The 25,925-nt window shown below is 39.4% G+C and overlaps 1 protein-coding gene across 3 annotated transcripts in view; it reads right to left on the bottom strand.

The window, feature by feature from the left end:
* The window catches only part of RBMS3 (RNA binding motif single stranded interacting protein 3), a 702,347-nt gene that overhangs the window by 605,301 nt on the left and 71,121 nt on the right, over positions 1-25,925 (bottom strand). The window lies entirely within an intron of this gene.

Genomic DNA, 25,925 nt, shown 5'->3' with positions numbered 1-25,925 from the left:
ACTCTCACTATTTTCTTGAATAAATGAAATGCTGGGGCACTAGGAGATGTAGGGGAAGTGGCCACAGCACCAGCCTGACAAAAATTAAAAAGTGTTTGGACAATGCTCTCAGTCACATGGTGGGACTCTTGGGGATGGTTTTGTGCAGAGCCTGGAGCTGGACTTGATCCTGATGGGACCCTTCCAACTCAGGGTATTCTGTGGTTCTATGATACTATGACACAGACAGTCTTGGCTAGGGCAGAGAGCAAAATGGGATTAGTTTAGTGGGACCAAAAGATCTGGCTTTCTTCAGAAGCTTGCACAGGCCTGCAAAAATGGAATTAACAGGTCTATGTTGATTTGAGATAAAGGAAGAACACCAAGAACATAAATTAAATTGATTGTAATGAGAGCTGTGCTATTTGAGCAGCTAATCTGAGAAAGATTATCTGTTCCATTTTAATACCAGACAAGAAATATGAAAAGTGACCCAGAATTTGGGTAATATTGGATCTGAGGTATGAAAACATAATGAAGTGACCACATTAAAAACTGCTACTGAGTAGGAAACCATCAGACATGCACTACAGAGTATCAAAAAACATTAGAAGAACAAATGCAAATATAAAGACAATGGATGCTCTCATAAAGGCATGGGGGGACCTTTCCTTTTTTTATTAATGTTCACCAAAGAAAATAAGAATGCAGATTTATGCTTACATTGAAGATTATAATAAAACCAGCACAGAGAATAGCCTTGATAAGACAATGCAAAAGGCAACAGTGCAGAAATTAAAGTAAAATATGGCATACAGTAGATGTAATAATCAGAATATTTTACTCGTGTTTCAGTACTGGGAGGCAAGGGCATGAATCATGAAGGTTCAGTAAAATACAAAAATAAAAAACTTTATTTGCAAACAATGCAATCATAGAAAGGTGGAGGAGGTACTATTATGATCGCTTTAATGGTGAGAGATAAAAGGGAACAACAAATGGTTATTTTCTAGATAAAGGAGTCATTCCCAGAAGAATCCAATTTTTAAAGGCAATTAGACATTCAGGAAAAATGCCGGCAATTCCTGCTAAATTATTAAGACTCAGATGCAATAAGCTTAGTCAAATTTTTTACAAGCTAATTTTGATAATATTTCCTAAGAGCAGGAAGAGAAAGTCACATCTCCAATTTCAAAACCAGGATGTATTGGAAATGTAGGAACTGTTTTTACGTTTCTTCCCATTTCAACCTCAAAAATCCAGCTTTCATACCTTTTACAGACACATACTCTTCAAACACAGGAACAGTGAGTGATGGCAGACATGGGTGTCTGGCAAACATTTCCTTTCCAAGATTAACCACAAAAAATGAAAACAAGCAATCACTTTTAGTTAGGCATTGTCTCCAGGAAAAATGCTGATATAAAGACAATTAAAGTGTAATTTCTTAGAGGATTTAGCAATAATCTAGTGGGTCCTTGGTCTGTAAGGAGAGTGTCTGACATCTTGGAACATCACAGCACAAGTACGAGACCATTATGTAGGAAATTGGATGCTTTTCAAGAAGAAATACAATGAAATTTCTGCTCTGTTCTATAGCCATCCAATGTTAAAGTAGGAAGATGAAGAAGCCCCCCACTTCTCAGATCAGTCCAGTCATTGGCTGGAAGGCACCAAAGCAATCTGCTATCACTACTATCACTAATAAGTGACTGCTGCAGGAAAGAAAGGTCAGAAAAAAATGGTGGGTTTGGATCAGTGAACATGAATGATATTCAAGGATTGTAAAACCAGATAAATAGCCCTGTAATGATAAGATTTTGAGCAAGCTTTCTGTCAGGCAATGAGGCTGCAATGAGCTTGGTAGCCTAAACAGCTGATGGCTTTAAATAATAGTAGAAGTTTGTGGGAGGAATGAATTCAGTTATTTGCTGCTTCGAACCTAATGACAGAAGGAAAAATTTCTTTCTACAAAAGACCCTAAAAAGTCACCAAATTAAAAAAAAGAGATCTCTTGACTAGATTGGCACAGGTATTGCCTAATCATCAGCTGAGAAAAGCTGAGAAATGGATGGGCTGACATTGCAGTGCAGTTTGAGGGCAGTCAGTGCAAGCACAACATAACTGGCATGGGGGACAGCTGCTGTGACTGGGATGTGGCACAGAGTTTGCTAGCTGTCAACCACCACAGCAAACCTACTGAGCTCCTGGATGCATGAAGTCATCTCATTTTGTCATAGGCATTTCTAGAGAGAACTCCCTAGCTGGCTGCTCTGCACAGGGTTCACAACACCACCCTTACTGCCCAAGCAATGTGTTGGATGTGGTTTTTAGAGGGATCGTAGTCAGGTGATACTCTTTTGCAAACAGGATGCATGTAAATGCTGTGAAATCCTTCACCTATTGTCTCCACCTGCCTTCCTCTTCTACCAGCAGCAGCTGTAAGGTGCTCCCTGTTCCAAAGCCCTGTGCTCACTCCCGGGGTTCTGGAGCATTCCTTCTCCCCCAGGCCTATCGTGCAATCTAAACCCCAACACTACAGAAGGTGAGACAGGATTTCAAACCTGGCTGCCACTGCAAGAGGAGAGATGAAACATAGTAGATAGAGCAGCAGTGACTGCAAAAATTTATCATCCCAGCTTCTTCAAATGCCCCTCCCTACTCTGTGATCGAGGCACACCAGAGCAATAAATTTTTCTAAGAGCCCTTAAATCTATCAGACTAATTGCTAAATGCAGAGTAGCCATTCATCTTTCCTGCTAACATGGTAATGCATGAATTTGCTGTAAGATTTTTTTTTTCTAATGTTTCCTTCTGATTAAATGATAAAATAAGTGTAACATCACTTCTACTTTGAGGCTAATGCTTTTTTTGAAGCCTGGAGAGGAGTTCAGCATGAAAATCATGAAAGATTAGGAGGACTGTCAGCACAAAGGGACAGATATTTTCCTGCTCTACTCACATGCAGTCTTAACATTTAAAAATGCATGTGAATAACACTTATTTTTAGACTTCAGAAAGAATAAACAACACCTATACTTCCAGAAATTTCCTAATAATATTCTCTTTAAATTTCATTCCAGAAATATCACACAAAGTCTTCCTTCATTTAGCATTGAGAGTAAGTGAAATTGGACTGTATTTTACCAGAGGGGTCAAATATTTAAAATATTAATATCCTTTGCAGTTAGTTGATAAATATACATGGAGAAAAACTTCAATGAAAACACAGGCAATAATGAGGCAAACTTCAGATTGCGAGGTTGTCCTTTGTCAATTTGTTCAGCATACAGTAACCTTGTCAAATTATGAAAATTCCAAGTGCATTAGGAAAGGCTGCCCTCTTCAGACAAACTTAATAAAAGGTACACAGAAGTTCTGAGTGTCTTGAAGTTAAAATAAGGATGTGGTGAAATTAACTGTGCAGCACAATATTAGCATATTAACTTTCTTCTGCTTAATAACAATTTGCTAGCACATAAAGAAAAGCATTTTTTGTCATTAGCTACACATTAATGTGTGGTTTTTTAGACTGACAACAGACCCATTTATACTGTTTCTGTAAGGGTGCTATAAACTTCAAGTCATAAGCTGAAATACAGACACATAATTCATTAAGAAATCTATTGAGTCTGAATTTTCCCTATGTCATGTTTTGTGCTGTCATACGGAAAAATAACACATTTTACAGCACTGGATTTCTGTCACAGGGGAATTTTCATTAAACATGATAAAAGTGCCTTTTTTCCTCTAACAAAACATGGGGTTCAGATAGGTTTTGATCTCCCTAATGATCTAAACTAGTGATTGGAAAAAAGTCATTGTCATCATGATTGGTGCTTTATACTTGATGGCTATTTTTAATTTCATTCATGAACAACTGGAAAACAGCTTACATAGACAGAAAGTAATTTTTTCTTTTCCTTGCTATTTGGCATCTGAGTGTCTTCACAGGTGAAATTGTGGATTTTTATCTTTCATCACACCAGGTGGCAAAAAACAAGGCTATCCTGATGAATATCATAGAATTTTCATAAGGAAGACCACCTGTATGAAGTAAGTAACTGTATTTGGGTTAATGACTGTAAATAACAGCTTCCAATTTACTGGGGAGGTGAGGTGGACATAAATATTTTTTTATTGGTGTTTTACTTTGAAAACTGAAAGCTGTATCATAGACTCTTCTGAGGAGACCCAGAAATACAGATTATGCTCCACAAGACCAAAACTAATACTTATCTATCCACATTTTTCAAGACCTTTACCAGGACCTGGGACTGTACCAGACAAAACAGCCATTAACTTTTAATACAGCCCACTAAAGTTCTCCAGAACAGGGAGCAGAGACAATTCTACTAAAAAGATGGTCCTAAGAGAGAAAGAGATGAGGGATTTAGCTGCCAGTTTGATAGAAGTCTCTCCATTCACTAGAAAAGCTCTTTTTTCTGGCTTTTCAGTAAAGCCTCTATGTCATGATGTCTCAGGAGAACACACCTAAATGCCCAATAAGTGTGTGACTGCAAATTGCTCTTTTCCTTGCAAAACACCTTTTTTTTTAATTTAGTCTCAAAGCATGATAAGTCCAATTAATTTGATACTCTAATCAAAAATTTGAAATGTGTTTCCTTCCTCCTTCACCACATCATAAAGGCTTTCTGGTAATTTCATATATCATGTCCCTTTCCACAGGCAGCCTCTTCAGTCTCTGAAACAGGCAGTATTTCTAAGTTCACTTTAAAAAACACCCCATGCTGTTAAACTTTAACCATGTGAAGAAGTCTCTCTGAAGACTTGAGGGCCTTTTTTTCCCCTTTGTTAAATAGGATTTGGTTTAAGATGTACTTTAAGAATTACTTAAACGCTTTGCTGAACTGAGGCCTGAAATGGGACTTTAATTTCCTTAACAACTCTCAGTATACCATTACTAGAATAAATGCAGAAAAATCAGACTTTCTGAAAAAATGTGTCTCGAGGGTGCTAGTACAAGCAAATTACAGAGCAGTTAAATAATGCCAAACTATAAATCTCATATCTACCAACACTTATCCATCTGTCTTACCAGTGTGCTAAGGAGTAGGTCTTTAAAAAAGACTGAGATGTTAGAGCTGGAAATGAATACTTGCCTTTTAGTCCCCTCCTATGCTATGGTATTCAGTTTCATGTATAATTGATGGGTTGAAATTTTAAGACAGACAGTAAATAAATTATGAGTATTCAAAATATCACCCTTTTGCCAGTAAACCCCTGTTATTCTTCACACTGACTCAGCCACCTCTCATGCTGCTATCTTTATTTATAGGAATAGTATTTGCTGTGATTTTGTAGTATACACTTACTAAAATGATTTCAATTGAAACTATTTCAATGTCAAATATAACCATGATTTTTTAATAAACAAAACACAGTACAGCTTTGTTTGGGTATTTTTCCTTCAGTCAATTGAGACACAGTGTAAAAGGAAGGCATATTAGTTGAATACCAACATTTTTTATCCTATTGCTAGTTCTTGCACAATAGAATTCCTAAGAACTGTGCTGTAATTCTTTCCTGCAGTGAAACACAGGGGTGTCCACATTGGCATTCTTGAATTTTCTTAGGCCATTAAATCATAAGGCTGCCTGTACTATGCAGAGAGATCGGGTTATGAATTTTCTGAAGTGACAGATCCCGTTATATAAGCCACTGGTGAGTCTGGGAATGCCATTCAACATTTTCAGCTTTGGAATTAATTTTATTCTACTTTTTCCCATGAGAAAAATGAAAATGTTCACAATTTTACTGGTAAGGAGTGCAGTTTCCATGACAAAATCACATCCCTGGGAAAACCCCAAGTATTCCTTCCAGCTGTGGGTATACAGAGGTACAATTCTGACCTGACAGCTGTGCACCTGATGTGACTTATTGGAAAACTCAACCAAGGATCCTATAATTAAGAAGCTGCTGGACAAGATAGTTGCAGCATATTTCTTGTAACAGGCAAGGCTAATGGACTTGAAAAAAAAATCTAAGAAATTGTTTTTTTCAGAATGCATTAAAGCCTCCTTTATATAAAAATACTGGTCTTTTCACACATGCAAGTCTTTCCATTGCTTTCAGGTCCAGGATAGTGAGAGGCCCAGTCAGGTAAGCCTACTCTCCTTCAATATTACTGAGGTGGCATCAAAAGTGAACTGTGACCTGTCTGATACCACTTACAAAAGTTAATATCACATTCTTACACAATTTAATTCATTCAGAGACAAGCTCTAGTCACAGCTTACTGAGTCCTTCCAGGACTCATAAAGTAAATAACTGGAGCAGTAAGAACACTTCTACAGACAGCAACTTTCAGTAAAAAGAATTTGAACAGGTAAATGAACACATGCAGGTTTATTAACAGATAAATAATGCAAGAAGTGAACATTTGCAGTGAGACAGACATTCATTTTGAAAAATTAAAGGAAGCCAATGTAAGTTCAGAGACAAGGCAAAGATTACTGATTTTCCTTAAATAAAAACAAGGAAGCAACCTAACTCTGTCCCAGATAACAGCTGATAAATTCACTCAATTTGGCCTGCTCCCCTTATACCTTGGAGCTGGGATTTTCAAATTTCACTGGTAGATGAATGTGAAATACCCCTTCATTCCTTTGAAGAAGCCAGTCTGAAGCTGCAATGAGCCTGCAAATAGTGATTAGCATTTAAAGTGGCACCCTGAATAATAAAATGTCTTTGAGCTGGATTGTAATTTTCTGGAAGTGAAAGATACTCTTTACATTTACCTCACAGGAGACTAATTTTGGTCTTGTCCTGCTAAATGAGAGGTCACAAGGTATCAGCTCCAATGAATCTCTCCTAGGCTCTTCAGGTAATATTTAATTCTTGACATTTCATCTGCAAGTTTTCTGGAGGCTGTAGTTTGTGGCTCCCTGCCCTGTTCCCTTCCAGCCTGAAGAGCAGGACATGTGGTGAGCCAGACTGCAGGAGGCTGCAGTGCCACCTTCCTGCTCCAAAGAGCTGCACCTCCTCCCAGGTAAGCCTGCACAACCAGCTCTGAAATCTGGCTTTCTCTCAACACTCAAAAATCCTGCTCCCAACACCTGGACCCTGATAGAGGTATGGGGCTGTGAGGGTTTTTGTGGTATCATCTGCACCTCTCCTAGCTGCTGAGACAAAGTTCATGGCAACCACTTAGAGTGTTCAGCTTAGTCTTCAGCCAAGTATTTAATCAGTAAATGTTGTACCAGGCTAGTTAAAAGCCCACAGGAAGGACTTATCGTGACAGCAAACTGAAGCCTAGTAAAACCAAAATAACAAATGAAGAAACCCACAGCTAGGTAAAAATATATAAATCCACAAGTGGGGAAGCATTGAAACAGCAGTAAACTCTCATTCCTATCTGCTTCTGTGCAAGTAGTGTTAAGCAGAAACACCTAATGGAAACAAACCCAACCTGGGCAGGCTCTTTCAGGAGAGCAAATAGACAGAGAAGTCTCTTGATGCCCATGTAAACGCCATTACCTCTCTCTACTTCTGCAGCAGCCCACACAAGGACTGGTCAAACAGCTCACAGAAAAGGGCAAGCACAGGCTTCGGAGCTGCACATTCCCCAGAGAAGACCTCCTCTGCTCTGCTTTATAAAAAGCACAGTCTCCTGCTTTTCTACAGTAAACTTGAAATCTGTTCCATTTTCTATGCTTGACTATAGAAATCCTCTCGGATTCCCTGAAAGAAAAATATTAAGCAGAACACCCAAAGCTTTTTAAAATACTGTAGCACTTGAGTCTCTGCCTGCCACTCAGTGAAACGCAGCAATTTAAAATTACTGAAGCTCTTAAATTAAGTGCTTAAATTTGAAGGTGATCACCACTCTGAACGTGTGAATTGCACAGCTATCTGAACTATCAAAGCTTTCCAATTTACTCCAAGCAAGTAATTTTTGGAAGTGATAAGGGAGTCAGTGATTGCCCAGACTGTACTGATTTAAAGCTTCTGCTCAGTTCTCCACTCCTTTTTAAAAGTATTTGAGCAATTCTGCTAGCTTACAGAAAGACTGATGTGCTGAACACATTTGAGCAGCTTGAGGAAATGTGCATGACTTTTGTTTTGCTTGTAAGTAACCATTTTGGATCAGTATTTTCCTTCCGGAGTCATGCCAAAGTAAGTGGTTTTACTTAACTCTTCAACAGTTGTGTGGAGATAAAAACTGAACACTCATATCCATTTTCAAAGTCTTCAATTGACTTCATAGACAATGTACAATTTTCTGAGTGCACTGAAAGTGCCATTGCTTTGTAGCTACAAATTGAAACCTATAATGCTCATCTCCAGGAAACAATTATTAACATCTTTTTTTACAATAAAATATATTTCTTCTAGCAATTTTGGCACACAGTAACTTTTGAAAATATTTTCTTAAATGAACTAGTAACAGCTAGTTACCCTCGGTAGTATATTATTCAGTGATGAAATACTTCCATTCCCTACACAAACCTCTTACAGCTGTGAGGACTGTAGAAACACAAGAGATTCTAAAACTCCAGCATGATTCTTTCATGTACCATCCAAAGTAGCTTCAGGCCAGAATGAGGCCTTGACAGGTTTGGGGTTTTTTTTTAATTTGGACAGCTTTCTACATATTCCCAGAATTGTTAAATATTGCACTATTTCCCACACTGCATAAAGTTCAATTAGAAACATTCTTTCTGTGGGACTTTTTCTTGTGTTCCTCCAACTGCCCCATGGCAGAGCTGTCACGGCTGATGCTCTGCTTTGATTCACAACTCCCAGCAAATATTTCCCATTTTCCTTGCTGAATAGCATTAATGATAAGGCATAATTATCAGAAAACTCTGATGAATTCTAGTATTTGCTATAAATTAATTCCACTTGATGCCTCGTATTTTTAAGGCACTCTATCTATCAGAAGTAACTTCTGAGCTGAAATTTTGTCAGTTAGCCTTCCACTTGTAGACCCTTGAAAACCAATTGTCAATTTCAAGTGGAGGCACATTCTGGCTATTTGACAGCAGATCCTTTTACACATCTGTACTGACCCATAATCTATTGCAGAGGATGTGCATTAGCATTTGTATGCTCTGCCTCCTAAAATAACAGGGAGCTGGGACCTGGGGGGGTTCTTGCTCCAATATCTGTGGGCTCACACCTGATGGATAACCAGCTCATACTTATGATGCTAAGATGTCTTGAATGGGCGGGGGGAGGATTTTTACTTTTTTTTTTTTTTTTGCCGTTTCAAGGACTTCTGCAACTTTCAAGCAAAATCTGATTCCAATGAGTTTCTGAGTCATATCGTCCTTGTGCTGTATCCACCTACTTTTCTTTTAGTAGTCAGCCAAATGCCAGAGGTGAGATAATGCCACAATGCTCGACATTTATCTATTATCAAATTATTTGCTCAAGATTACACTGATTTAGCACCTCAATATTTTTACAGGTACACTGTGACACATCAAGATGTTTCAGAGTTATCTGTAAAGAAATCAGACACGTGATTTCAGAAAAAGTATGAATGCTTTTTTTGAAGCTGTTTGATGTTCTCTCAATGATTAAACCTTATGTGAAAAATGAGTTGACCGGGTAATTTTCCATGTCAAAGTCCAGGCTGCAGCACTGCCATTTCTTTCATTTTGGTTTATATATAAATGTGGAAGAGTTTGCCTGTCATCAGAAGTTTAACTGTCATAGTTGCTTACTTTGTTAATTGCTACCACTTTTTACATCTCTATTCTTTGATATTTTGGCTATAATGCTGCATTCCCCATTATTCTATGGGATTTTTTCCTTAATTCCCTGCTTTGTAGAAGAGTTCCATAATATATCAGCCATCTTGTTCTCACAAGCATTTCCCTAGTGATATGAGCATCTGAAGTTTTCTCAAGTTTTTGAATGTTAATCACATTTTTCTACTGTACATGTAAAGCAAGAGCAGTAATAGTAATTTCTGAACAGTCAAAGTCTTAAAGCATTAATAACTTCAGAGACACTTCTGAAAGTCACTAACAGCTGTTGCAGCATCTATGATATGGTCGTTCAAAAAATGCAAAGGCACATCAGGGCTGACTTGTGAAGGGCCTGAGCCTCAACACACATGGACTCCTTTCAGCAGCACAACCTGAAATGTGGGGTTTGTGTCTTGAATAGCCTTTTCCTAATGCTTTTAAAGATTGGGAAAAAAAAAATTTGGGAAAGAATTCCAAGGCAATTTTGGCCCCATTTTTTGCATTACAAGCTGGGATCAAGCCCTTCTAGACTACCCCCTACTACTTCCTTTAACCACTTTTTTTAAAACCTCTAATGAGGAGCCCTGAATGAGTGTCCCAGAGCCACAATTGCTCACTGTTCCTTCCCATCATTCATATATGTTTTGGAAGATGAAGTTTCCCCTCAGGCCTCTTTTTGCTAAATTAGACAAATCAGTTTTTTTACCTGATTTCCATGAGCAGGTTTTCTAATCCTCTTTTCCTGTTATTCTCCTCTGGGGTCTATCCAGTCTGTCTACTCTTAAGCCCATCTACCAAAAACCATATTTCAACTGCAGTTACACCCGTTTCAGGAGGAGTATTTTCTGCCACTGAGGAAAAAAAGTTTAAACATCCCACAGCCTCATTCTCATGTTTTTGCATCATCATAATAAAAGGGTGTGCTTTTTATTATTAATTTGTCCTTACCAAACAAAAGACTTCTACCATCAACTCATCTACACCAGCTCACATCTTCAAGAGTTGACCCAAACTTCCTTTTAGTAGAAGTTAAAAAAACCGAAGCAATTCTCAGTGACTCTATTTGGATGAGTCCTATGACTTGTAGACAGCCAGATTTAACAATGATTTACACCCACTCTGAACTCTGACATTGGGCACTGATTATTTTTTTCCTCATGCTGATCTAAAACACAGAGATGACGTTTGCTCGTTGCATTTCTCAATATATTTTGACTGCTTCAACTTTTGTTATTGCCATTATTGCAGAGATCCTGGCCCAGCAATGTTGTCAGTCGGAGCACGCTGATGAGTAACTCCACAGTCATAACTGGCTCTTAGCCTACGAGTGATGGTGCTGTTTCTGCATTAATGTGATGCTCACTGAATAGTAACTATCTTGCACCCTTGGATATATTATAGATTTCCTCATTTTTAAAATGCTTTTTGTCAGCTGTGATGTTTGCACGCTACAAGGATTTAGGGCTTGCATTTGTCCATTTCTTTCATTGCTGCTATCAACTTTCATTATTGCAACTATAGCTCTAAATGTTCTAGAAATTCTCATACATAGTTGCCTTCAGTACAGTCTGTTGTAGAGACCTGGCTTTCCCAGCAACTCATGGAAAGACTTGCAAAAATTGCCAAGTGCATTACCTTGCTTGTGTGGCTACCTTAGCGTGCTTTTGATTCTTGACTTTATTTTGCTAATGAGTATAAGTTATAGAACTATCAATCACCTGCCAGTCTAGCAAAACAGTGAAATTCATTTCATCTGGCCTCTTTGACCTGTTGGAGTTAAGTGGCCGTACCAGGAGTTAAAAATCCAGCCAGCAGAGATGATAGGATTATTAAAACACAGGCTCTTTCATTACCCACAAGGGGTAGCCCTCAAAGACTGAAGTCTCAGTGGTGGCACTTGCAAACATTAACATTCCTGCCAGAAACCACGGCCCAGCATATCAAAACACTTCTACCTAAAGCAAATGCCTGAATGCAAACTTGGGCAATGAAACTAAAGTAGCCCAGTTTGGGAAGGTGCTGAATACTCACAGCTTTCATCAATGTTATGGAATTAAATGAGAACAGTATGTGAAATAATAGACCTAAGAGAGACAAACACAGTGGCACATGGCAATAGTCTTTTCAAAACAGAAATAGATCTTTGTGTGAAAGTACATAGAAATTCTTAAAAGGTAAAGTGACTAATTCCTTCTTTTTACACAGCTTAATTGATAGTCTTAAGCCAAGAACAGATTTAAAATTTATCAAAGTTTCCTAAATAATTGTGACTTGATGGTGATACAATTCTGAATAATAGACTGAATAACAGGTTAATCAATTGACTGATTCTTTCACTGAACAGAATATCAATTGAAAATATTCATCTATTATTTGTATTCATTTGTATTTAGATGTAAGCACATACAGATTTGACTTCCTGCCATACTGAAAAGAGCTGGAGGAGTATTGCAGCACAAAGCATTCAGAGAGAATTTGTCATCCACACAACTGAACTGCGGGCAAGGGTGACTGTAACACTGCCTCATAGAACTCACAGCCCAGCACATGCTGTATTTGATGTGCCAAGGAAAAGGTACTGACACTTGTCCAGCCCATCCATCAACAGCAGTTCTTTGGGAAACTCCCTCTCTGTTCTCTGCAGAAAATGCAGGTCCATGCAAGCAGGACACTGAACCTGGATAATAGCAGCCATCTACCCAGGATGAACATGGCACACACTGTTTGACACCAGCTTGTAGATTTGGGGTGCAGAAGAGACAACAAATGCAGTAAAGAACCTTTCCCAAACAAAAAAGTCTTTACCCCTAAAAAGACTGATACCACTGCCCCCCAGATAACTTCATACAATTAGGTTTTGAGTGCACTTTTTGTGAAAGATTCAAGCCAGCTTATAGTATGCAAGAACACAGTTAGGAATTGTCCACAAAAGGAACAAAACGTGAAGGAAGACATAGAGATAGTCATGTTATAAATAAATCCATGAGTCTGCATTTAACAAAAATAAATGTTTTAAATGTAGGGCATCTTTGAGGCAGGTGCTAAGCTAAGTGGTTGGCAGGCCAATGTGCTTTCTTTTACTCCTTTTGCTAGTTCTAGGTTATATTTTCAAGTGTCAAGTTACTTTTCAGAGCAGTACTGCATATATTTTTTTACCCAAGCAAAGCAATACAGATCTTCTGAAATAAAAGTGCATATTTATTTGACAGCACCCTGCATTACAATAACCAAATTAAAACACATTTACTATCTCTTGTGCTGGCTTTCTATTATTTATCAAATAGTTCCATTTATATATATATTTAATTTTTTATATTTATATAAATATAAATACATAAGTGTACACATCTATATATTTATATGTGTGTATATAAATATATATATTTAACTAAATATGAGCATCTTTGAAAATTCATTATTGATTCTCAGAAACCTCCAACAAGGGCTTTATTGTTCAAAGCTGCTGTAAAGAAAGCTGTACCAAAGGGAGCCATTTGAACTGCACAACAATGAACTTTATTGATCCTACATAAGTCATAAGCACAGTTACATTTTTCTGAGTGCCTTCTATGGGCACAATTTTCCTAATGACAGTGTATGTGTGCCTGTGTATTAAAGACACCACCACTGTGCATCACAGCACTCAGCCAGTACATGCTCCAAAATTTCCAGTTTTGGAGAGGGATCTCTGCAACCTTTCTGCATTCTTACTGCCATTATATAAGTTCATTTGGAGGCAACCCTGGACCCACACTAAAAGACAAGATTTCCTGGCTTTTTATTTACACTTGATTAAATTGTTCCAGTTTTGGCTTTGACAACTATACCTGTATGCTGGTCCATTCACTCACACTAAGAAAAATAAAAGTGGCATGTGCATGGAAATGAAATAACTGCCCCCAAGTAAGTGTTCCCACAAATAATCTGGCAGGTTACTCAGTAAGTTAAGTAAGTTCCCATATTTGGACAAATTCTTTGTGTGCCCAGACTGTGAAGCACAGAAAGGAGAGCTCTTGTAGACTGGTACCATAACATAGCCAATGTCAACAGGCTTTATTTTACAGCAAACATTAAAGAGGAGATTTTCAAAGAAACATAATCAAGTTAGGAGCAACCAGGGATCAAACACCTTTAGGCTCCTCTGAACAGCAAAAGGTTAAACAAAAAAACCAGTACACCAGCCCATACCAATTGCCACACTGTAATGTTCCCTGAGGCTTCGGTCCAAGAAATCGGGACCTTGTTTATGGAAACATAATTAAAGCACTTTCTTTGCTTTCCTGTAATGGACACTTTAGCACCTGGTTATTAAAGGCAAATACCTGAAAATTCTGTTATTGAATTTCAAAGAGGCCATTAGATGCCTATTTGCTTTCCTGTGGCAATTTTGGTCACAAATTCACATGCTGGGGCTTCATTGACTCAGTGACTCTACAAACCAGAGTGCACATCCCTAAATCCTCTGCTGCTTGGTGAGCCTACCTGCAGAAGCTTCCTTCCCCTTCCCTCTTAGAGGAATTTAGTTATCCAGCATGCATTTTTAATAAGCTCAAGTCACTTCCACTGTTTAAATGTTTGGACCCTATTACCTGCTACAATGCTGAGAGCATCAAATGGGAATCCTGCCCTTAACATCCACAAGTGACTCACATACATGCTTCCCTTGGCTCAGGCTGTGCTCAGGCCCATCTGTTGGAAGGCACCAATCCTGCTTTGCTGGTCCAATGCTCAGGCAGCGATGCCAAGGGACAGGAACAGTGAGCAGGATATTGCCTGCTCACATGAGGCTACAAGAGCCCTTTCCATTGCTCCCACCCCTGCAGTCACACCAGGGCACTAATGCTGCCAATCTCTCTGGAAAAGGCCTCACATCTGCTCACTCAGAGTGCAGGGCCATGGAAGTGGGATATGGTCCAAGGGAGCTTTGGCTACACATGGTGGTTGCTGTGGGTGAAGCCTGTCTTCATGGGCTTGCCCAAGAGCCCATGGCTGCAGCAGAAATCTGTAGCTCAGGAAACAAAAAGTGATTCTGCTATGGACAAATCTCCCTCTTATTTGAAGGATCAATAGAGCAAAGGTGCCACAGGGACCCAGAGCTCCCCACACACATACTCAAGTCTGAAAAAACTAATGAAAGACACAAGTCAGAAACAAAAGGACTCTGAGTAATGAAATGATTAAAGAGAAAATACAGTTGAAAACTCCTGGAACACATTATAATTTATTATCTCATTATTTACTAGGCACATTGAACATAACATGAATTTCTCTCTGCTCCACCAAGCCCACTTCGTATTCCACAGAGCCTACACTTCTGTATCTCATCCAAGCTGAGATGAAATTGTCTTGAATATCAGACAAATGTACTAGAGAGTAGCCTACACTTTGGTAATGTACAAGCTGAATGTTCCCAACAGTCCAACTTCCACATCGTTTAGAGAATTTGCACTCACACATTTTCAATGCATAATGAGGGGTTTTAGCAGTTCATAATTATTAAGCAGTTATTTTACATGCCCTTGTGTGTGGTAAATAATACCATAGAGAAAAAAAGTAACCAAGGGTTTGTATAAATGATTCCGCATAAACCTACAAGCTCAGGTTTTAAATCTGCATTATCATGTTGGTTCAGATCTTCAGGCTTAGGTCTGAACAAACATGAACTTCAGGGACATTTGAAATTCAACTCTGTATCCTGACCTGGATTTTCTAAATGACCTTTGAAATTTGGAACTAAATCCAAGTGTTGCAGAGTCTCTATCTGGAAGCTTTTTGCTGATGGATTTTCATTCAGTCTAACGTAGGTGGCAAATTATGCTGAGAATAAGTCATTTTCAAGAGATCCAAGGTCTGGCATACAGACTACTGCTTCCAGCCGTTTTAAATGGAAAACAAAGGTTCTTCATTTACCTCTGAGGCTTCTGTCTGATTTATTTTGCTTCTCTGGTTTGCATTTATTTGATTGTTTGTGCCAGGTATAATGGAGAAAATGCAGGCACCGCTAGAAAATCTGCAATCTGCAGTCCCTCAGCCACACTGACCTCTCGCAGACACATCTGAATTGCTGCAAAAACGAGAGATGGCATCTCCCAGCTGGACAGGCCTTTGCAGCGTGCCCAGATGTCAGAAAATCAGTCTTCACTGGCCAAGATTGAGACAGCCATAACTTTTTACAAAGCAGTGAAGCACGTACTTAACTTTACTCACGTATTTTAATGCACTTAACTGCTTTGCTGAACATGGGCAGGCACAAACACTTGCCATGCTGCACTGGCAATGTAGGGTCAGTCACTCTCATAGCACTGAAATATTCTCCAGAATTCCTGAAAATGGGAAATACAAGAAACCCTATTTGTCACATCACTACTCCAGTGTTATAAAACCATAGCTTTGTAGCATGGTTTGAGTTTGAAGGGACCTTAAATATCACCTGGTTCCAATCCTCCTGTCAGGGACACCTTCCACTAGCCCAGGTCGCTCAAAGCCCTGTCCAACCTGACCTTGAACACTTGCATGGATGGGGCATCCACAGCTTGTCTGGGCAACATGTTTCAAGCCTCACCATCTCCACAGTAAAGAATTTCTTCTTAATAGCTAATCTAAACCTACCCTCTTTCAGTTGAAAGCCATTTCCTCACAACCTATCACCGCATGCCCTCGTGCAAAGACTCTCTCCAGGCCTCTGAAGGTACCAAAAGGTTCTCCAAGGTCTTTCCAAAGCTTCCTCTTCTCCAGGCTGGACAACCCCAGCTCCATCTTCTTAGGAGAGATGCTCCAGCCCTCTGATTACCTTGGTGGGCCTCCTCTGGACTCGCCCCAGCAGGTCCACATTCTTCTCATGCTGGGAGCCCCAGAGCTGGATGCAGTGCTCCAAGTGGGGTCTCAGGAGAGTGGAGTAGAGGGGCAGAATCCCCTCTTGCCCTGCTGGCACACTGCTTTGGCCATTCTCTTGTGTCAATAGATGGGAATTAGGAAAATGTCCCTTCATCTGACATCATCTGACACTGCAACCCAACAACTTCAACAGTCTTCTGGCTCTTTCTGGGAAGGCAGACATTCAACTTATGTTGGTAAGCCAGTAGATCTAACCCAAACAAAAACCGAAGACAAACATCATCCCATTGTACTACAAAAATGAATATATAAATGTAAATCTGAAAAACTGACTTGTGTTTCTTATTACTGTCATATGCCTTGGTTATCTAGAACCATGCACAACTAAAATTAATTTAAAAAGAAATTATTTTTGAAAAGCGCAGAAATTCAGAGGCAGAAGTCAGTCGTATTTTCAGGCATCTATTAGTTGCTTTCTTGATGTATTGAAAAAATTAAAGGAATATTAAAGTTATTACCTGCAGGAACTGATTGTCCTTTAAAACAACTTCAGTTTCACAAAAATGTAAAACCCAAAAGCTTCAATCCAGTTTGAGAAAAAAACATCCAAGTTCCAGGGACAGTAAGAAAGCTACTGAAGCAAGTCTTTTGTTTGCCTTTTGAGCATTTCTGCATGCAGAACTCCCTGCAGTGCTGTCCAGCTCTGCCTCCCAAGTACTTAGAAATAAGCAATCTACCTTTGACCATGCCTTAATCTACATTTTTCAGGACAAAAAACTCTTGGCAGCTCTGCTGATCACCCAACTAGAATTTTTAAGTACCTTTTAAAAATCTCACATCAAAGTAGTGCTTTGTCCTCTGCCCATTTTGCTGTATCACTTTTCATTCTCTTTTCTTAAAGGGAGTTATGGACACATTTTATTTCTCCTGCACTGGCAGAAGATTTATATCTCTACAGACCCTTCAGCATAATTGTCTCTGCATTTCGTGCGAACAGTTGTAATTTTTTTTAATTGAATTGTTTTAATTCATATTTTCAACAGAAATTACACCTAGATAAAGGGAATTAAGCTCCTGCTGAGATGAAGACCACTGGAGTCAGGATTGTCATATTGTTTTTTGACTCATATTATATGTGGTTGGAAAGATGACCTGAACTTTCTTCCCTCATCCTAAAAAGAAGAAACATAAATCAAAAGTCAGCCTTCCATTTTAATCAAATTGCCCTGATTATCTGGTATGGATATTAAGAAAGAAGGTTTAAATACCTCCTATGATGGAAATATTTCTGAATTAATCTGACAGCACAAGCAAAAAGAAGTAACTGATAGAAGCAAATGAACTTACATTATAGTGATCAGGAAACAGCTGGGGAAAGGGCACAAAAATTGTAAGAACCAAATGACTACTGTGGATTGTTTCTACATTAAAAAAATTAATTTATCTATACTCTTAAGGCTACTTAAAAGGAAGTAAGAAAAAGGAGAACATAAATTTGTCTGCCTATAGAAGTGCATTACTGGATTGCAGTTTTTGCTGAACTTTACAAAAAGAGAGTAGTTTCATATTAATGAAAAAACTGATCTGATGATATAGTTTTCTTTCTGGAGAATCAAGGATAGTTTTCTGAACAGGGTTCACATTGTCGTTAACTAAGAGGCCGATCCAGAGTCTGACCTCCTGCTGAATGCTTGGGAAGGAAAATCAAAATCCTTCACAGAGAACAACACTGCTATTTCTTGCTTTTCCTATCAGAGCTCTTGGGGATAATAAAGTTTGATATTGCCCAAAGAGCCTCTTATCTGGAGGCATTGCTGATAACTGAGTCATCTTCTCACCTGGACATAAGAGAGCAAAGACACTGGGAGAAAGACATTGGGCAGTGCAGACAAACCCCAACTGCTGTGAAAGAGCTGAGGTTCACTTTATATCAAAACAGAGGTGTGCCATTGATCTCTGCCCAACACAAAATTTGGCAAACCCCTTAAAGACCCTATGAACACTCTTGAATCTTTATCCAGTAAGAAGTAAAGTATCTCAGGTATGCTGCCTAGAAAAACTGTAAAAAATCACGATCCTTGCCATAGAGTGCCAATGGAAAGAAATTTACATATCCAAAACTGCAATTTGTCAAAGGTCAGACAAAATCTACCACATGCTGGCAGATTAGTACCCTAACACACTTCAGAAACATTTTTCAACCCGAGAACTAGCAAATCACAAAAATAATTGTCATTTTATGTGTTCCAAGGACATGACTGTGATTGCCTTTAACAAATGGTTCTTCCTGTACCATTCATGCCTTAGTTGGTCAAATGTTTGTTAAAGGCAGAAACTAAAATGAAGCTGGATGTGGCTGAAACACTCTGGAAAACCCTTTTCTGTAAGAGGATCAAGTTAGGAGACTGTGGAAATTAAAGAGCTGTAATGTGAAACCTAATGTATAGTAGCTGTCAAGTGAGGTAATGTAGAAACTGGAAAGCCTTGTCTTAGAGTTAATGCCTTAATCCCAACATACCACTTACACTGTGAGGAAAAAATGGAAGAAACTGAAAATCCATGAAACAAGGTTATGGAACAAAGACAATAAAATAAACATTGTCAGTGACAATGTGTTTAAATTTATTTGCTTTCATTCCTGTAACAGGTACGTACTTTCTGATTCGCCAAAATCTCACAGTATCCTTCTATGTTCAACTTTTTCTGAAGTCTGTTCTACACACTAAATATTAATTATGAGTATCTGTGACAACCATTGACACTAAAAATGGAATATTTATCCCATCCAATGCCTGAGCTCTGAGGTATTAACCTCTCAAAGTTTTGGATAACCAGAAAATAAAACTGCGACACTAAAGGATGTGGTTACGTGGTGAATAGTGAAAAAATTTCCTTTTGACTAAACACAAAAAGTAGAAGAGTTTCCTGATTATTAATGATAAGCTTGTGCTCAGGGCCTAGCTAAATCAAAGCCAAGTGTTCTCAACCCCAGACACAACTAAAAATGATTGCATGATAATCACATGTGGTTTGATTATGTGCATCCTACAGGCTCCCACAGAACCTCCCAGTCCTTAGCCCAGGCCAAGCTCAATCTGCTGTCCCATGGCAAACTGTGCCAGACCCAAACCCACCAATTTTCACAGTTTTGACATTAAAAATGTGATGAGGAGGTGGGCAAACTTATCCTGAGGACCACCATCTTGCCAGGGCCCTGCCTGTATCTGTCCCCCTGGAGCAGACAAAGCAGCAGAGAGCACCTACAAGCTCCATCACATGTGTAGGACATGGAACAGGGCTCAACACCTCTCTGCAGGACTCTCCAGCATGCCCCATCAGATCCTTTCACCATTTCTCAAGAGAATACAGAAGGATTTGGATGCCTTCCCCTTGAAGACAGCTTTGGTGGGGAATAAGAGAGGAACAGAAAAACTCATTCTTGGATTTTCTACTTGTGCACACAGGTTTTAGAGGACTCTGTGGACCTTCCGAAAAGCACTGAACTAAAAGACAGAACACCATGGACAAGAAATGGGGAACACATGTCAGACAGACATGATTAAGACTCAGGGAAGGAAGTAACTGATAGAAGAACACAATAAAGACCACTGGCATCAGCCATGTTGGCCCTTAAGTTTAATGTTCAGAGCAAGGGCGGTGTTTATACACACCGGCTCATCAACATACGAGACGAGCAAATTATTTGGCCTCAAGGACCACATCCATGCTGCTAAAATAGTGAAGTCTCACAATAATTAGTGCCTAGCCCCATGTTTCCCACAGGATGCTTGCATTCCATCCCCAGGTTTTGAGGGGCAAGAGAGTTTAGCAGAGTGCACACACATTGTGCCACAGCCCTTTGCTTCAGGGATATCAAAGGGTCTTTGGTGTAACTAAGTGTAGAGACTTGGCTGCATAAAGAAGGACCTAAAACTCAAAAGGAGAGGCAGCCACAGTGTCACCTGTGGTGAAAAACTGAACTAGAGACAAGAACAGTACTCATCTTCAGCACAAGCATTAGCAGCAGAAAAGTTCTGCACTGCCCTGGTTATTCCTTCCTCCACAGCAAGGAAGAATCCTGGCATGAGTGCTTGTAAAGCAGGTGTCCCTATACCCCGAAAAACGTGTCAGTACTGATGTTTTCACCATTACAAAACTGCAAGGAGTCAGGAAATGTTGCTTCCAGTGACAGTGGTGCCTGCTGCCACTGTAACTACATTACCCTTCAGAACTACCCCTTCCCTAAGAGATAGTAGGAATGACAAATTAAAGTGTTAATTTTTTAAACTGAAATAGCACTGTCAAATTAGCCTGGCTGAAAGTTAAAAATAAATCCATTCGCTACTACACAGCCAAAAGAAGTATCAACCACAGAGCCAAAACAAGCATCATACCCTTTGATAGTAAAATTCTGCATGCACAGCAGTCTTACAAGTCCAAGGAAAAAAAATAAAAAAAACAGGAAAACAGGTAGGCAGCTCAGAATATTCAGTTCATACAAATGCAGCAAGCCTGACCAGGACGTTGCCTCTGGAGAGGCTTCAGAGAGCGAGCATATGCATCTGCTGAACACCCCTGAGGTTCACCAAAGTGACTTGAACCCTCTCTTCTCTGACTGCTGCTCTGGTAGTATCAAAGACTGATCACTTGTGACAAAACCAACAAGTACCAAGTAGTGAATTGCCTCCTTACAGATAAAGAAAAAAAAACACTCTTACAAATTTTTTTTGTGGATGGAGGCCAAGCTGCATCTGTTCCAAGCACCAGGGCCAAAAAATCATCTACAATTAAAGCATTGCTGACAATGTTGTTGAGGCTACAGGAGACAGAGCAGATTACAGGTCATCCTGCAGCTTGGAGGTATACTGGCACTGTGATGGCAGGGATAATAACAAAACGTGTTTGTGTCAGTAAAGTAAGCAAACATGACTCAAAGCACACAGGAAACAGGCTGAACAGGAATTCACTTTTCTAAATGTAACCATAATTTGAAGTGCGAAGGCATGGTGGCCTACAGAGCCTCACTGCTGGACAGCTGTTGTGGAAATCTAACAGAACATAATTGAAATTAATGAGAGAAGAAAGCAGCACTCACAAGCCTACCACAATAACTGTTTTGCAAAAGCTGAAGCTCTTTTCTATCACAGATATATTCAGGAAGACACTAGATAGAATGAATTATGACATTTGATAAAATACCCCAGAATAGGGGTCATTAAAAAGGGGATAGGTAAATGCAGGCACTGTAGAGGCCCTGACATATTCTCACAACTGGAAATACAGAGTTGTGGAGATGGGAAAAAAACCCCAACCAAACAAGTACAACTGAAGCAGTCAACACAGCCTTCACCATCGGGGAACTTACACCCCTCTGTCTGGGAATAATCTCTAAACCCATGCTAAAAGATCAATGAACTGCAAAAGATGTCTCAGTTAGCCTGGGAATCTGAAGAATGAGTGGAATCTGGTTTTGCTTTGATTTCAATTTACCCAGCCCACATTACAATTCTGCAACATATTGTCAACCCAAAAATATTTGTTCTATTGCCAGGGTCCTATCACTCCTGAAAGGGAAACAGTGATATTTTGATCATGATGGGTAAATGGCAAAAGCACATAAAATAAAGTGGGGGTGCAATGGCAGTGGGAGAGAGGAATAGCTGGGGGGAGACTCATTCCCTAAATAACTCAGTAAGCCAATACTTTAATACTCATTGTGAAGCGTGATCATGCTGCTAATGAAGCAATAAATCCTCCCTTGCATTGGTGCTGGAGGGAGGGGGGTCAGAAGGTGGAGAGAGCTCCCTTTCCTTTCTCATTATAAGCAGCAATGCAAAATGCTTTAATAAAGCTCAGCAATGTCCTAGAAGGAATAATCAGCTAATGCTTCTCCTCATGAAGCCATGCTGCATAGTGGCACAGCTCCTTGGCTCTCGTGGCTTCCCTCCTGGGGCTCCTGTGCTGAAGTCAGCACCAAGCCTGGCCCTGCCCTCCCCATCCTCCCCACCAGCCTTCATCCACTTGGGGACTTTGACAGTTGACTTCCAGACCCGGATCAGCCAATTTAAGCATAAGCATCACTGAGTAATGCCTAATCCCCTTCCCCCTCCACATATACTCTAAAATGCCTTTATTTTAAATTGCAAAGGAGAGAAACATTTTCTTTCCCAAAAACTGAAAGTGGCAAGGAAAAATGAGCAAAGCCTATCTCTAATTAACACTAATCTGTCTGCCTTGTGTACGCAGCAGTGAGGGAGCCACAGCACGCTGCAGATCAGAAGATAAAAACACACTCAGGAGTTCAACTGCTTTAGAAGCACAACATCTGTTAGCCATGTTATTCTGCAGCTATCCAACAAGCAGAGCACTCTTCACAACACTTAATAGCTTATGCATTATGGATGCTGCCGTGGGTACAGAGGTACTTGGGCTCAGGCTTTCCTTCTGCGCAAGTCTCAAATTAAATAAACTACGGGCAAATCTGGGGAGTGCCTCTCCCCTCTCCTTCCTCACATGGGAATTGAGAGTTCAGGGCAAAATTCTGCTACCAATTACACTAAGATGGCTCCACTCAAAATCAGTTTGGTGTAACACAGAACGATATCTAACTGACTCCATCCTTAATTCACTCAGTATGGGGAATTAGAATAAAATTGCAAAAAATCTCTTTAGAAGAGAACATTTTAAGTCAGCTATTGTATTATCTTGGATTGATTTAGCCACTACATTATTATTATAAATTAATAAGGGAAGGGCACACATTAATGGAGTTTATAGGTTTTCCAATTACTGTTTTCCTATTATTCTTCCTATTATTCAATTCACCAGCTTCTTCACATAGTTTATCTGTAACTCTAATGCATTATGTTGCTTCAGAATTTATGAAGGATATACAAAGCATATAAATCCTATTAACTAGCCCATCATACTTATTATTGATTTAATTAAAATGTTGTGTGTGTCTACAGTACATAAAGGGGAGGGAATATAAAACTGAGACCAAGGGGTTAATAAATTCTTGATTATTTATATTTTTTTAAACTTCTCTGCCACAGTGGAAACAAGACACAGTACAAACATGCTACATTCTATTCCTTAAACCCTATAGCCCAGCACGTAGCATAAAGAGTATAAGAGACCTGAGAGCAACTTAAAATTGTTTTTGTATTCATTTTAAGGCCAAAGGGACCATTTTGTCCTTCTAATATGACTTTAATATTCACAAGGCATGAGCCATAGTATTTCACTCAAGGATTCTTTCATAAAGCTAATGGTTTCTGGAAGAGTTGGGTTTTTTTCAAGTATCTAACCTGCATTTACGGATTTCCATCTATTTGTTCCAATTTTGTAACACAGCCTTGCTGGTAAAAATATACATTCTGGCAGGTTTTCACATCATATATGCATGCCCATGTTAGGTATCCAGCTTAGGAATGATTCAACAGATCAAAGCGAAGGACTGGAGTTCCCTGCCTAGTCAATGAAAGGAGGCAGTCAGTCAGCTCCAGCACACTGAGTCAGAGACAGCTGAGGGAGCTAAAAGCAGACTAGGAGAATAAATACCTACACCGACTTCTGTTCTGAATTGCTCGAGATCCTCCTCCTACTGATAGCTGCTCCTTCCAACTATTGTCTTTGGCAATACACTTCATTTGCCAGACTGAATAGGCAGCTACTTTCTCTATAGCCATACATACAATTCTGTAATAACTAAACCACATGGACTTTGCAATGTGACAGTGAGACAGATTTTCCAGAACTCAGATCATTCAGAGAGGTCTTTCTCTCTTCCTTTTTTTTTTTTTTTTTTTTTTGCTGCTGTCTTTATTTCAGTGCCAACTCAACATAGGGTTTAGGCAACAGAATCCTAAGTGTCACTGACTTGAATTTGTGCTACAAAGTCATTGAAGTGCTTTTGTAAATCACACCCTTGAACTCTGGATAAGACTGCAGCATTACCCTTGCCACAGAATCTGAGTGCAACATCAATGTTTTAATTCCTGTTTCTAAAGCACTTTGAAGATGCACATACTACTGCATTGCACCCTGCAGACTTTGACTGGTGCTAACATGGTACAACTCTGTTTTCTCCTTCCCTCCAGCCTGAGAATAACAAGACCAAAAAATGTGGTTTTCCTGTGCATTTGAGAAGACAAATTTTGATGTCCCAGCATGAATTATTCTGCACCACACAAAAATGCTAATTAAGCCTTTATTCTATAACCTGACAGATGTTTCTGATGCTCTGTTCATCCATTTCCTACTGTACAAAAGCTAAAGTTTTAAACTTTTTGTATTATGACGCAATTAGCATTATTCATGAAGACAGCCATCAAAAGTCTGCTTGAAGCCCTGTCCCATTCCTCAGAGAGAAGAATTTTGAAAGACAGGGCTGGAGGTTGCCCTCCCTGTGCACTGGGTAGACACAATGCATACACACACATATGCAGGGAGTCCACAGGCCCTCATTCCTTCTCCCCCCACACCCTCACTTGACTTTCCTGCTAGGACCATTTCCTGTTGCACATTAATTCCAGTCCTGGCGGCTTACACTCACTACTCCTGCCCAGCCCACACAACCTAGTGTTGTGCATACAGAGAAGCAGCTCAAGCAAAAGAAATGTGCTTTTGTGACAGCAACATCACAGAGAACAAATCTTGGTAGCTGACCACCCTATTCCTCTATGGCACAGAAGTTTGTCTCAGTGCCCTTCCACCCCAGCAGTGGCCAATCACTACTGATTCCCACTTTCAACTTCCCTGCAATGTCACAGCAAATTCATCTTCATCCCTGTTCCTTTTGTCTTATCTTCTACACATCTACACAATATCCTTCTGGTGTTTTGTGGCTTTTTTATTCCTCTTGCCTATCACTCTTCCCTTTTTTCCTCTGCTCCCCTAAAAGAGGGCATTAATACTCCAGCTTCCTCAGTCTCCTGCCCTTGTCACCAAATCAACATCTGAGAAAACACTTGTCCTTTTCTCTTTCTTGTTCTTTTCTCTCCAGTTACTCTGGAGTCACTGTCAGGAAAAGAAAGATTTCTTTAAAAATACAGATTCAGCAACTACACTCTTAGTTGGAAGGAAGCTTGTCCCTTGGGTAGTGATTATACATATAAAGACAATAATAAGACTGGGGGCTGCAAAGCTGTGTAGCAAAGGTAGAAATCTTAGTCTGTCTTTACAATTCTCCAGAGGTTTAATCTATTGCAAAAAAAAAAAAAAAAATCTTATTTTACACAAGCAAGTGCTGTGAAAACAATGCATTTTCCTGTTCATCACAAATTACATTATAACACATCTCAAGAAATGCATCAGTAAGTGGATAAACAGAAACAAATAGGCATATAAAATGTTTATGAAAGGGATGCACAGAAATGAACATCCCTA

The sequence above is a fragment of the Serinus canaria genome, chromosome 2 (assembly GCF_022539315.1).
Source record: "Serinus canaria isolate serCan28SL12 chromosome 2, serCan2020, whole genome shotgun sequence".
In the NCBI taxonomy this organism is placed as follows: domain Eukaryota; kingdom Metazoa; phylum Chordata; class Aves; order Passeriformes; family Fringillidae; genus Serinus; species Serinus canaria.
The sequence above is the reverse complement of the archived record's forward strand: the minus strand, read 5'-3'. Positions and strand labels throughout refer to the sequence as shown.